Raw genomic sequence first — 13,861 nt, 5'->3', positions numbered from 1 at the left:
ATTTTAGATGGAGAGTTATTTTGCCTCTTCAAAAACTCTCCCTCTTGGAAAACACACCAGTAATGTATTTGATTTCAAGTGGATAGAAAAAAAAATTACCTGACACCTCTGGATCTCAAGAGCAGCAGACTACCCACTCTGTTTGGTACTGTTAGACTGAGAGAGAAAAACGTCAAATGAGGGACATTTTAGATTGATGAACAACACCTGAAAATGAGCACTCTATCTCTCAAGATACAATTAGATAGTACTTGACATCAAGGGGGCACCAGGATTTGAACCTAGGACCTAATGATCTGCAGTCAAATGCTCTACCACTGAGCTATACCCCCTCTGTCAGAAACTGTATAAGAAGGATAAACTGTCTAACAAGGGCCATTTTAGATGGAGAGTTATTTTGCCTCTTCAAAAACTCTCCCTCTTGGAAAACACACCAGTAATGTATTTGATTTCAAGTGGATAGAAAAAAAAATTACCTGACACCTCTGGATCTCAAGAGCAGCAGACTACCCACTCTGTTTGGTACTGTTAGACTGAGAGAAAAAACATCAAATGAGGGACATTTTAGATTGAGTAACATAATCTAAAAAAGAATACTCTAACCGTCAAGATACACTTAGAAAGCACTTGATTTTAAGGGGGCACCAGAATTTGAAACTGGGACCGTTTGATCTGCAGTCAAATTCTCTACCACTAAGCTTTTCCCACGCTAATGGAAAAATGTCCAAAAATTGTCTAATAAGGGACATTTAAGATGGAGATCTACATAACCTAATAAAGAACACTCTCTCTTTGAAAGCACACATTAAAAAGTATTTGATTTCAAGTTCACTAAAGGATTTTGACCTGAGTCCTCTTGATCTGAAGTCTATCGCACTTCCACCTTTGTTTGGAACTGTCTGACTGAGAGAAAAAACATCAAATGATGGACATTTTAGATTGAGTAACAACCCCTGAAAATGAGCACTCCGACTCTAAAGATACAATTAGATAGTACTTGACATCAAGGGGGCACCAGGATTTGAACCTGGGACCTCTTGATCTGCAGTCAAATGCTCTACCACTGAGCTATACCCCCTCTGTCAGAAACTGTATAAGAGGGATAAACTGTCTAACAAGGGCCATTTTAGATGGAGAGTTATTTTGCCTCTTCAAAAACTCTCCCTCTTGGAAAACACACCAGTAATGTATTTGATTTCAAGTGGATAGAAAAAAAAATTACCTGACACCTCTGGATCTCAAGAGCAGCAGACTACCCACTCTGTTTGGTACTGTTAGACTGAGAGAAAAAACATCAAATGAGGGACATTTTAGATTGATGAACAACACCTGAAAATGAGCACTCTATCTCTCAAGATACAATTAGATAGTACTTGACATCAGAGGGGGGGCCAGGATTTGAACCTAGGACCTAATGATCTGCAGTCAAATGCTCTACCACTGAGCTATACCCCCTCTGTCAGAAACTGTATAAGAAGGATAAACTGTCTAACAAGGGCCATTTTAGATGGAGAGTTATTTTGCCTCTTCAAAAACTCTCCCTCTTGGAAAACACACCAGTAATGTATTTGATTTCAAGTGGATAGAAAAAAAAATTACCTGACACCTCTGGATCTCAAGAGCAGCAGCCTACCCACTCTGTTTGGTACTGTTAGACTGAGAGAAAAAACATCAAATGAGGGACATTTTAGATTGAGTAACATAATCTAAAAAAGAATACTCTAACCGTCAAGATACACTTAGAAAGCACTTGATTTTAAGGGGGCACCAGAATTTGAAACTGGGACCGTTTGATCTGCAGTCAAATTCTCTACCACTAAGCTTTTCCCACGCTAATGGAAAAATGTCCAAAAAGTGTCCAATAAGGGACATTTAAGATGGAGATCTACATAACCTAATAAAGAACACTCTCTCTTTGAAAGCACACATTAAAAAGTATTTGATTTCAAGTTCACTAAAGGATTTTGACCTGAGTCCTCTTGATCTGAAGTCTATCGCACTTCCACCTTTGTTTGGAACTGTCTGACTGAGAGAAAAAACATCAAATGATGGACATTTTAGATTGAGTAACAACCCCTGAAAATGAGCACTCTATCTCTCAAGATACAATTAGATAGTACTTGACATCAGAGGGGGGGCCAGGATTTGAACCTAGGACCTAATGATCTGCAGTCAAATGCTCTACCACTGAGCTATACCCCCTCTGTCAGAAACTGTATAAGAAGGATAAACTGTCTAACAAGGGCCATTTTAGATGGAGAGTTATTTTGCCTCTTCAAAAACTATCCCTCTTGGATAACACAGCAGTAATGTATTTGATTTCAAGTGGATAGAAAAAAAAATTACCTGACACCTCTGGATCTCAAGAGCAGCAGACTACCCACTCTGTTTGGTACTGTTAGACTGAGAGAAAAAACATCAAATGAGGGACATTTTAGATTGAGTAACATAATCTAAAAAAGAATACTCTAACCGTCAAGATACACTTAGAAAGCACTTGATTTTAAGGGGGCACCAGAATTTGAAACTGGGACCGCTTGATCTGCAGTCAAATTCTCTACCACTAAGCTTTTCCCACGCTAATGGAAAAATGTCCAAAAATTGTCTAATAAGGGACATTTAAGATGGAGATCTACATAACCTAATAAAGAACACTCTCTCTTTGAAAGCACACAAAAAGTATTTGATTTCAAGTTCACTAAAGGATTAGAACCTGAGTCCTCTTGATCTGAAGTCTATCGCACTTCCACCTTTGTTTGGAACTGTCTGACTGAGAGAAAAAACATCAAATGATGGACATTTTAGATTGAGTAACAACTCCTGAAAATGAGCACTCCGACTCTAAAGATACAATTAGATAGTACTTGACATCAAGGGGGCACCAGGATTTGAACCTAGGACCTCTTGATCTGCAGTCAAATGCTCTACCACTGAGCTAAACCCCCTCTTTCAGAAACTGTGTAAGAGGGAAAAACTGTCTAACAAGGGCCATTTTAGATGGAGAGTTATTTTGCCTCTTCAAAAACTCTCCCTCTTGTAAAACACACCAGTAATGTATTTGATTTCAAATGGATAGAAAAAAAAATTACCTGACACCTCTGGATCTCAAGAGCAGCAGACTACCCACTCTGTTTGGTACTGTTAGACTGAGAGAAAAAACATCAAATGAGGGACATTTTAGATTGAGTAACAACTCCTAAAAATGAGCACTCCGACTCTCAAGATACAATTTGTTAGTACTTGACATCAAGGGGGCACCAGGATTTGAACCTGGGACCTCTAGATCTGCAGTCAAATGCTCTGCCACTGAGCTATACCCCCTCTGTCAGAAACTGTGTAAGAGGAAAAAACTGTCTAACAAGGGCCATTTTAGATGGAGAGTTATTTTGCCTCTTCAAAAACTCTCCCTCTTGGAAAACACACCAGTAATGTATTTGATTTCAAGTGGATAGAAAGAAAAAAAATTCCTGACACCTCTGGATCTCAAGAGCAGCAGACTACCCACTCTGTTTGGTACTGCTAGACTGAGAGAAAAAACATCAAATGAGGAACATTTTAGATTGAGTAACATAATCTAAAAAAAGAATACTCAAACCGTCAAGATACACTTAGAAAGCACTTGATTTTAAGGGGGCACCAGAATTTGAAACTGGGACCGCTTGATCTGCAGTCAAATGCTCTACCACTGAGCTATACCCCCTCTGTCAGAAACTGTGTAAGAGGGAAAAACTGTCTAACAAGGGCCATTTTAGATGGAGAGTTATTTTGCCTCTTCAAAAACTCTCCCTCTTGTAAAACACACCAGTAATGTATTTGATTTCAAGTGGATAGAAAAAAAATTGCCTGACACCTCTGAATCTCAAGAGCAGCAGACTACCCACTCTGTTTGGTACTGTTAGACTGAGAGAAAAAACATCAAATGAGGGACATTTTAGATTGAGTAACAACTCCTGAAAATGAGCACTCCGACTCTAAAGATACAATTAGATAGTACTTGAATTCAAGGTGGATCCAGGATTTGAACCTGGGACCTCTTGATCTGCAGTCAAATGCTCTACCACTGAGCTATACCCCCTCTGTCAGAAACTGTATAAGAGGGATAAACTGTCTAACAAGGGCCATTTTAGATGGAGAGCTATTTTGCCTCTTCAAAAACTCTCCCTCTTGGAAAACACACCAGTAATGTATTTGATTTCAAGTGGATAGAAAAAAAAAATTCCTGACACCTCTGGATCTCAAGAGCAGCAGACTACCCACTCTGTTTGGTACTGTTAGACTGAGAGAAAAAACATCAAATGAGGGACATTTTAGATTGAGTAACATAATCTAAAAAAGAATACTCTAACCGTCAAGATACACTTAGAAAGCACTTGATTTTAAGGGGGCACCAGAATTTGAAACTGGGACCGCTTGATCTGCAGTCAAATTCTCTACCACTAAGCTTTTCCCACGTTAATGGAAAAATGTCCAAAAATTGTCTAATAAGGGACATTTAAGATGGAGATCTACATAACCTAATAAAGAACACTCTCTCTTTGAAAGCACACATTAAAAAGTATTTGATTTCAAGTTCACTAAAGGATTTGAACCTGAGTCCTCTTGATCTGAAGTCTATCGCACTTCCACCTTTGTTTGGAACTGTCTGACTGAGAGAAAAAACATCAAATGATGGACATTTTAGATTGAGTAACAACTCCTGAAAATGAGCACTCCGACTCTAAAGATACAATTAGATAGTACTTGACATCAAGGGGGCACCAGGATTTGAACCTTGGAACTCTTGATCTGCAGTCATATGCTCTACCACTGAGCTATACCCCCTCTGTCAGAAACTGTATAAGAGGGATAAACTGTCTAACAAGGGCCATTTTAGATGGAGAGTTATTTTGCCTCTTCAAAAACTCTCCCTCTTGGAAAACACACCAGTAATGTATTTGATTTCAAGTGGATAGAAAAAAAAATTACCTGACACCTCTGGATCTCAAGAGCAGCAGACTACCCACTCTGTTTGGTACTGTTAGACTGAGAGAAAAAACATCAAATGAGGGACATTTTAGATTGATGAACAACACCTGAAAATGAGCACTCTATCTCTCAAGATACAATTAGATAGTACTTGACATCAAGGGGGCACCAGGATTTGAACCTAGGACCTAATGATCTGCAGTCAAATGCTCTACCACTGAGCTATACCCCCTCTGTCAGAAACTGTATAAGAAGGATAAACTGTCTAACAAGGGCCATTTTAGATGGAGAGTTATTTTGCCTCTTCAAAAACTCTCCCTCTTGGAAAACACACCAGTAATGTATTTGATTTCAAGTGGATAGAAAAAAAAATTACCTGACACCTCTGGATCTCAAGAGCAGCAGACTACCCACTCTGTTTGGTACTGTTAGACTGAGAGAAAAAACATCAAATGAGGGACATTTTAGATTGAGTAACATAATCTAAAAAAGAATACTCTAACCGTCAAGATACACTTAGAAAGCACTTGATTTTAAGGGGGCACCAGAATTTGAAACTGGGACCGCTTGATCTGCAGTCAAATTCTCTACCACTAAGCTTTTCCCACGCTAATGGAAAAATGTCCAAAAATTGTCTAATAAGGGACATTTAAGATGGAGATCTACATAACCTAATAAAGAACACTCTCTCTTTGAAAGCACACATTAAAAAGTATTTGATTTCAAGTTCACTAAAGGATTTTGACCTGAGTCCTCTTGATCTGAAGTCTATCGCACTTCCACCTTTGTTTGGAACTGTCTGACTGAGAGAAAAAACATCAAATGATGGACATTTTAGATTGAGTAACAACCCCTGAAAATGAGCACTCCGACTCTAAAGATACAATTAGATAGTACTTGACATCAAGGGGGCACCAGGATTTGAACCTGGGACCTCTTGATCTGCATTCAAATGCTCTACCACTGAGCTATACCCCCTCTGTCAGAAACTGTATAAGAGGGATAAACTGTCTAACAAGGGCCATTTTAGATGGAGAGTTATTTTGCCTCTTCAAAAACTCTCCCTCTTGGAAAACACACCAGTACTGTATTTGATTTCAAGTGGATAGAAAAAAAAATTACCTGACACCTCTGGATCTCAAGAGCAGCAGACTACCCACTCTGTTTGGTACTGTTAGACTGAGAGAAAAAACATCAAATGAGGGACATTTTAGATTGATGAACAACACCTGAAAATGAGCACTCTATCTCTCAAGATACAATTAGATAGTACTTGACATCAAGGGAGCACCAGGATTTGAACCTAGGACCTAATGATCTGCAGTCAAATGCTCTACCACTGAGCTATACCCCCTCTGTCAGAACCTGTATAAGAAGGATAAACTGTCTAACAAGGGCCATTTTAGATGGAGAGTTATTTTGCCTCTTCAAAAACTCTCCCTCTTGGAAAACACACCAGTAATGTATTTGATTTCAAGTGGATAGAAAAAAAAATTACCTGACACCTCTGGATCTCAAGAGCAGCAGACTACCCACTCTGTTTGGTACTGTTAGACTGAGAGAAAAAACATCAAATGAGGGACATTTTAGATTGAGTAACATAATCTAAAAAAGAATACTCTAACCGTCAAGATACACTTAGAAAGCACTTGATTTTAAGGGGGCACCAGAATTTGAACCTGGGACCTCTAGATCTGCAGTCAAATGCTCTGCCACTGAGCTATACCCCCTCTGTCAGAAACTGTGTAAGAGGAAAAAACTGTCTAACAAGGGCCATTTTAGATGGAGAGTTATTTTGCCTCTTCAAAAACTCTCCCTCTTGGAAAACACACCAGTAATGTATTTGATTTCAAGTGGATAGAAAGAAAAAAAATTCCTGACACCTCTGGATCTCAAGAGCAGCAGACTACCCACTCTGTTTGGTACTGCTAGACTGAGAGAAAAAACATCAAATGAGGAACATTTTAGATTGAGTAACATAATCTAAAAAAAGAATACTCAAACCGTCAAGATACACTTAGAAAGCACTTGATTTTAAGGGGGCACCAGAATTTGAAACTGGGACCGCTTGATCTGCAGTCAAATGCTCTACCACTGAGCTATACCCCCTCTGTCAGAAACTGTGTAAGAGGGAAAAACTGTCTAACAAGGGCCATTTTAGATGGAGAGTTATTTTGCCTCTTCAAAAACTCTCCCTCTTGTAAAACACACCAGTAATGTATTTGATTTCAAGTGGATAGAAAAAAAATTGCCTGACACCTCTGAATCTCAAGAGCAGCAGACTACCCACTCTGTTTGGTACTGTTAGACTGAGAGAAAAAACATCAAATGAGGGACATTTTAGATTGAGTAACAACTCCTGAAAATGAGCACTCCGACTCTAAAGATACAATTAGATAGTACTTGAATTCAAGGTGGAACCAGGATTTGAACCTGGGACCTCTTGATCTGCAGTCAAATGCTCTACCACTGAGCTATACCCCCTCTGTCAGAAACTGTATAAGAGGGATAAACTGTCTAACAAGGGCCATTTTAGATGGAGAGCTATTTTGCCTCTTCAAAAACTCTCCCTCTTGGAAAACACACCAGTAATGTATTTGATTTCAAGTGGATAGAAAAAAAAAATTCCTGACACCTCTGGATCTCAAGAGCAGCAGACTACCCACTCTGTTTGGTACTGTTAGACTGAGAGAAAAAACATCAAATGAGGGACATTTTAGATTGAGTAACATAATCTAAAAAAGAATACTCTAACCGTCAAGATACACTTAGAAAGCACTTGATTTTAAGGGGGCACCAGAATTTGAAACTGGGACCGCTTGATCTGCAGTCAAATTCTCTACCACTAAGCTTTTCCCACGTTAATGGAAAAATGTCCAAAAATTGTCTAATAAGGGACATTTAAGATGGAGATCTACATAACCTAATAAAGAACACTCTCTCTTTGAAAGCACACATTAAAAAGTATTTGATTTCAAGTTCACTAAAGGATTTGAACCTGAGTCCTCTTGATCTGAAGTCTATCGCACTTCCACCTTTGTTTGGAACTGTCTGACTGAGAGAAAAAACATCAAATGATGGACATTTTAGATTGAGTAACAACTCCTGAAAATGAGCACTCCGACTCTAAAGATACAATTAGATAGTACTTGACATCAAGGGGGCACCAGGATTTGAACCTTGGAACTCTTGATCTGCAGTCATATGCTCTACCACTGAGCTATACCCCCTCTGTCAGAAACTGTATAAGAGGGATAAACTGTCTAACAAGGGCCATTTTAGATGGAGAGTTATTTTGCCTCTTCAAAAACTCTCCCTCTTGGAAAACACACCAGTAATGTATTTGATTTCAAGTGGATAGAAAAAAAAATTACCTGACACCTCTGGATCTCAAGAGCAGCAGACTACCCACTCTGTTTGGTACTGTTAGACTGAGAGAAAAAACATCAAATGAGGGACATTTTAGATTGATGAACAACACCTGAAAATGAGCACTCTATCTCTCAAGATACAATTAGATAGTACTTGACATCAAGGGGGCACCAGGATTTGAACCTAGGACCTAATGATCTGCAGTCAAATGCTCTACCACTGAGCTATACCCCCTCTGTCAGAAACTGTATAAGAAGGATAAACTGTCTAACAAGGGCCATTTTAGATGGAGAGTTATTTTGCCTCTTCAAAAACTCTCCCTCTTGGAAAACACACCAGTAATGTATTTGATTTCAAGTGGATAGAAAAAAAAATTACCTGACACCTCTGGATCTCAAGAGCAGCAGACTACCCACTCTGTTTGGTACTGTTAGACTGAGAGAAAAAACATCAAATGAGGGACATTTTAGATTGAGTAACATAATCTAAAAAAGAATACTCTAACCGTCAAGATACACTTAGAAAGCACTTGATTTTAAGGGGGCACCAGAATTTGAAACTGGGACCGCTTGATCTGCAGTCAAATTCTCTACCACTAAGCTTTTCCCACGCTAATGGAAAAATGTCCAAAAATTGTCTAATAAGGGACATTTAAGATGGAGATCTACATAACCTAATAAAGAACACTCTCTCTTTGAAAGCACACATTAAAAAGTATTTGATTTCAAGTTCACTAAAGGATTTTGACCTGAGTCCTCTTGATCTGAAGTCTATCGCACTTCCACCTTTGTTTGGAACTGTCTGACTGAGAGAAAAAACATCAAATGATGGACATTTTAGATTGAGTAACAACCCCTGAAAATGAGCACTCCGACTCTAAAGATACAATTAGATAGTACTTGACATCAAGGGGGCACCAGGATTTGAACCTGGGACCTCTTGATCTGCAGTCAAATGCTCTACCACTGAGCTATACCCCCTCTGTCAGAAACTGTATAAGAGGGATAAACTGTCTAACAAGGGCCATTTTAGATGGAGAGTTATTTTGCCTCTTCAAAAACTCTCCCTCTTGGAAAACACACCAGTACTTTATTTGATTTCAAGTGGATAGAAAAAAAAATTACCTGACACCTCTGGATCTCAAGAGCAGCAGACTACCCACTCTGTTTGGTACTGTTAGACTGAGAGAAAAAACATCAAATGAGGGACATTTTAGATTGATGAACAACACCTGAAAATGAGCACTCTATCTCTCAAGATACAATTAGATAGTACTTGACATCAAGGGAGCACCAGGATTTGAACCTATGACCTCTTGATCTGCAGTCAAATGCTCTACCACTGAGCTAAACCCCCTCTTTCAGAAACTGTGTAAGAGGGAAAAACTGTCTAACAAGGGCCATTTTAGATGGAGAGTTATTTTGCCTCTTCAAAAACTCTCCCTCTTGTAAAACACACCAGTAATGTATTTGATTTCAAATGGATAGAAAAAAAAATTACCTGACACCTCTGGATCTCAAGAGCAGCAGACTACCCACTCTGTTTGGTACTGTTAGACTGAGAGAAAAAACATCAAATGAGGGACATTTTAGATTGATGAACAACACCTGAAAATGAGCACTCTATCTCTCAAGATACAATTAGATAGTACTTGTCATCAAGGGAGCACCATGATTTGAACCTAGGACCTAATGATCTGCAGTCAAATTCTCTACCACTGAGCTATACCCCCTCTGTCAGAAACTGTATAAGAAGGATAAACTGTCTAACAAGGGCCATTTTAGATGGAGAGTTATTTTGCCTCTTCAAAAACTCTCCCTCTTGGAAAACACACCAGTAATGTATTTGATTTCAAGTGGATAGAAAAAAAAATTACCTGACACCTCTGGATCTCAAGAGCAGCAAACTACCCACTCTGTTTTGTACTGCTAGACTGAGAGAAAAAACATCAAATGAGGAACATTTTAGATTGAGTAACATAATCTAAAAAAAGAATACTCAAACCGTCAAGATACACTTAGAAAGCACTTGATTTTAAGGGGGCACCAGAATTTGAAACTGGGACCTAATGATCTGCAGTCAAATGCTCTACCACTGAGCTATACCCCCTCTGTCAGAAACTGTATAAGAGGGATAAACTGTCTAACAAGGGCCATTTTAGATGGAGAGTTATTTTGCCTCTTCAAAAACTATCCCTCTTGGATAACACAGCAGTAATGTATTTGATTTCAAGTGGATAGAAAAAAAAATTACCTGACACCTCTGGATCTCAAGAGCAGCAGACTACCCACTCTGTTTGGTACTGTTAGACTGAGAGAAAAAACATCAAATGAGGGACATTTTAGATTGAGTAACATAATCTAAAAAAGAATACTCTAACCGTCAAGATACACTTAGAAAGCACTTGATTTTAAGGGGGCACCAGAATTTGAAACTGGGACCGCTTGATCTGCAGTCAAATTCTCTACCACTAAGCTTTTCCCACGCTAATGGAAAAATGTCCAAAAATTGTCTAATAAGGGACATTTAAGATGGAGATCTACATAACCTAATAAAGAACACTCTCTCTTTGAAAGCACACAAAAAGTATTTGATTTCAAGTTCACTAAAGGATTAGAACCTGAGTCCTCTTGATCTGAAGTCTATCGCACTTCCACCTTTGTTTGGAACTGTCTGACTGAGAGAAAAAACATCAAATGATGGACATTTTAGATTGAGTAACAACTCCTGAAAATGAGCACTCCGACTCTAAAGATACAATTAGATAGTACTTGACATCAAGGGGGCACCAGGATTTGAACCTAGGACCTCTTGATCTGCAGTCAAATGCTCTACCACTGAGCTAAACCCCCTCTTTCAGAAACTGTGTAAGAGGGAAAAACTGTCTAACAAGGGCCATTTTAGATGGAGAGTTATTTTGCCTCTTCAAAAACTCTCCCTCTTGTAAAACACACCAGTAATGTATTTGATTTCAAATGGATAGAAAAAAAAATTACCTGACACCTCTGGATCTCAAGAGCAGCAGACTACCCACTCTGTTTGGTACTGTTAGACTGAGAGAAAAAACATCAAATGAGGGACATTTTAGATTGAGTAACAACTCCTAAAAATGAGCACTCCGACTCTCAAGATACAATTTGTTAGTACTTGACATCAAGGGGGCACCAGGATTTGAACCTGGGACCTCTAGATCTGCAGTCAAATGCTCTGCCACTGAGCTATACCCCCTCTGTCAGAAACTGTGTAAGAGGAAAAAACTGTCTAACAAGGGCCATTTTAGATGGAGAGTTATTTTGCCTCTTCAAAAACTCTCCCTCTTGGAAAACACACCAGTAATGTATTTGATTTCAAGTGGATAGAAAGAAAAAAAATTCCTGACACCTCTGGATCTCAAGAGCAGCAGACTACCCACTCTGTTTGGTACTGCTAGACTGAGAGAAAAAACATCAAATGAGGAACATTTTAGATTGAGTAACATAATCTAAAAAAAGAATACTCAAACCGTCAAGATACACTTAGAAAGCACTTGATTTTAAGGGGGCACCAGAATTTGAAACTGGGACCGCTTGATCTGCAGTCAAATGCTCTACCACTGAGCTATACCCCCTCTGTCAGAAACTGTGTAAGAGGGAAAAACTGTCTAACAAGGGCCATTTTAGATGGAGAGTTATTTTGCCTCTTCAAAAACTCTCCCTCTTGTAAAACACACCAGTAATGTATTTGATTTCAAGTGGATAGAAAAAAAATTGCCTGACACCTCTGAATCTCAAGAGCAGCAGACTACCCACTCTGTTTGGTACTGTTAGACTGAGAGAAAAAACATCAAATGAGGGACATTTTAGATTGAGTAACAACTCCTGAAAATGAGCACTCCGACTCTAAAGATACAATTAGATAGTACTTGAATTCAAGGTGGAACCAGGATTTGAACCTGGGACCTCTTGATCTGCAGTCAAATGCTCTACCACTGAGCTATACCCCCTCTGTCAGAAACTGTATAAGAGGGATAAACTGTCTAACAAGGGCCATTTTAGATGGAGAGCTATTTTGCCTCTTCAAAAACTCTCCCTCTTGGAAAACACACCAGTAATGTATTTGATTTCAAGTGGATAGAAAAAAAAAATTCCTGACACCTCTGGATCTCAAGAGCAGCAGACTACCCACTCTGTTTGGTACTGTTAGACTGAGAGAAAAAACATCAAATGAGGGACATTTTAGATTGAGTAACATAATCTAAAAAAGAATACTCTAACCGTCAAGATACACTTAGAAAGCACTTGATTTTAAGGGGGCACCAGAATTTGAAACTGGGACCGCTTGATCTGCAGTCAAATTCTCTACCACTAAGCTTTTCCCACGTTAATGGAAAAATGTCCAAAAATTGTCTAATAAGGGACATTTAAGATGGAGATCTACATAACCTAATAAAGAACACTCTCTCTTTGAAAGCACACATTAAAAAGTATTTGATTTCAAGTTCACTAAAGGATTTGAACCTGAGTCCTCTTGATCTGAAGTCTATCGCACTTCCACCTTTGTTTGGAACTGTCTGACTGAGAGAAAAAACATCAAATGATGGACATTTTAGATTGAGTAACAACTCCTGAAAATGAGCACTCCGACTCTAAAGATACAATTAGATAGAACTTGACATCAAGGGGGCACCAGGATTTGAACCTTGGAACTCTTGATCTGCAGTCATATGCTCTACCACTGAGCTATACCCCCTCTGTCAGAAACTGTATAAGAGGGATAAACTGTCTAACAAGGGCCATTTTAGATGGAGAGTTATTTTGCCTCTTCAAAAACTCTCCCTCTTGGAAAACACACCAGTAATGTATTTGATTTCAAGTGGATAGAAAAAAAAATTACCTGACACCTCTGGATCTCAAGAGCAGCAGACTACCCACTCTGTTTGGTACTGTTAGACTGAGAGAAAAAACATCAAATGAGGGACATTTTAGATTGATGAACAACACCTGAAAATGAGCACTCCGACTCTAAAGATACAATTAGATAGTACTTGACATCAAGGGGGCACCAGGATTTGAACCTGGGACCTCTTGATCTGCATTCAAATGCTCTACCACTGAGCTATACCCCCTCTGTCAGAAACTGTATAAGAGGGATAAACTGTCTAACAAGGGCCATTTTAGATGGAGAGTTATTTTGCCTCTTCAAAAACTCTCCCTCTTGGAAAACACACCAGTACTGTATTTGATTTCAAGTGGATAGAAAAAAAAATTACCTGACACCTCTGGATCTCAAGAGCAGCAGACTACCCACTCTGTTTGGTACTGTTAGACTGAGAGAAAAAACATCAAATGAGGGACATTTTAGATTGATGAACAACACCTGAAAATGAGCACTCTATCTCTCAAGATACAATTAGATAGTACTTGACATCAAGGGAGCACCAGGATTTGAACCTAGGACCTAATGATCTGCAGTCAAATGCTCTACCACTGAGCTATACCCCCTCTGTCAGAACCTGTATAAGAAGGATAAACTGTCTAACAAGGGC

General features: G+C 39.0%; 14 non-coding genes across 14 annotated transcripts; all 14 read right to left on the bottom strand.

The window, feature by feature from the left end:
- Positions 1-1,006: 1,006 nt before the first annotated feature.
- Positions 1,007-1,078, bottom strand: trnac-gca (transfer RNA cysteine (anticodon GCA)). The gene has a single exon. It is a non-coding gene; the product is annotated as a tRNA-Cys (tRNA).
- Positions 1,079-2,873: 1,795 nt separating this feature from the next.
- trnac-gca (transfer RNA cysteine (anticodon GCA)) lies at positions 2,874-2,945 on the bottom strand. Its single transcript has one exon. It is a non-coding gene; the product is annotated as a tRNA-Cys (tRNA).
- A 304-nt stretch (positions 2,946-3,249) lies between these two features.
- Positions 3,250-3,321, bottom strand: trnac-gca (transfer RNA cysteine (anticodon GCA)). Its single transcript has one exon. It is a non-coding gene; the product is annotated as a tRNA-Cys (tRNA).
- A 307-nt stretch (positions 3,322-3,628) lies between these two features.
- trnac-gca (transfer RNA cysteine (anticodon GCA)) lies at positions 3,629-3,700 on the bottom strand. The gene has a single exon. It is a non-coding gene; the product is annotated as a tRNA-Cys (tRNA).
- Positions 3,701-4,003: 303 nt separating this feature from the next.
- Positions 4,004-4,075, bottom strand: trnac-gca (transfer RNA cysteine (anticodon GCA)). Its single transcript has one exon. It is a non-coding gene; the product is annotated as a tRNA-Cys (tRNA).
- A 1,796-nt stretch (positions 4,076-5,871) lies between these two features.
- trnac-gca (transfer RNA cysteine (anticodon GCA)) lies at positions 5,872-5,943 on the bottom strand. Its single transcript has one exon. It is a non-coding gene; the product is annotated as a tRNA-Cys (tRNA).
- Positions 5,944-7,002: 1,059 nt separating this feature from the next.
- On the bottom strand, positions 7,003-7,074 carry trnac-gca (transfer RNA cysteine (anticodon GCA)). The gene has a single exon. It is a non-coding gene; the product is annotated as a tRNA-Cys (tRNA).
- Positions 7,075-7,377: 303 nt separating this feature from the next.
- On the bottom strand, positions 7,378-7,449 carry trnac-gca (transfer RNA cysteine (anticodon GCA)). Its single transcript has one exon. It is a non-coding gene; the product is annotated as a tRNA-Cys (tRNA).
- A 1,796-nt stretch (positions 7,450-9,245) lies between these two features.
- trnac-gca (transfer RNA cysteine (anticodon GCA)) lies at positions 9,246-9,317 on the bottom strand. Its single transcript has one exon. It is a non-coding gene; the product is annotated as a tRNA-Cys (tRNA).
- A 1,800-nt stretch (positions 9,318-11,117) lies between these two features.
- On the bottom strand, positions 11,118-11,189 carry trnac-gca (transfer RNA cysteine (anticodon GCA)). The gene has a single exon. It is a non-coding gene; the product is annotated as a tRNA-Cys (tRNA).
- A 304-nt stretch (positions 11,190-11,493) lies between these two features.
- On the bottom strand, positions 11,494-11,565 carry trnac-gca (transfer RNA cysteine (anticodon GCA)). The gene has a single exon. It is a non-coding gene; the product is annotated as a tRNA-Cys (tRNA).
- Positions 11,566-11,872: 307 nt separating this feature from the next.
- On the bottom strand, positions 11,873-11,944 carry trnac-gca (transfer RNA cysteine (anticodon GCA)). Its single transcript has one exon. It is a non-coding gene; the product is annotated as a tRNA-Cys (tRNA).
- A 303-nt stretch (positions 11,945-12,247) lies between these two features.
- trnac-gca (transfer RNA cysteine (anticodon GCA)) lies at positions 12,248-12,319 on the bottom strand. The gene has a single exon. It is a non-coding gene; the product is annotated as a tRNA-Cys (tRNA).
- Positions 12,320-13,369: 1,050 nt separating this feature from the next.
- Positions 13,370-13,441, bottom strand: trnac-gca (transfer RNA cysteine (anticodon GCA)). Its single transcript has one exon. It is a non-coding gene; the product is annotated as a tRNA-Cys (tRNA).
- Between the last annotated feature and the right edge of the window lie 420 nt (positions 13,442-13,861).

Source organism: Salvelinus fontinalis, chromosome 29, assembly GCF_029448725.1.
Source record: "Salvelinus fontinalis isolate EN_2023a chromosome 29, ASM2944872v1, whole genome shotgun sequence".
NCBI lineage: Eukaryota > Metazoa > Chordata > Actinopteri > Salmoniformes > Salmonidae > Salvelinus > Salvelinus fontinalis.
This window is presented reverse-complemented; position numbering and strand designations above follow the sequence as displayed.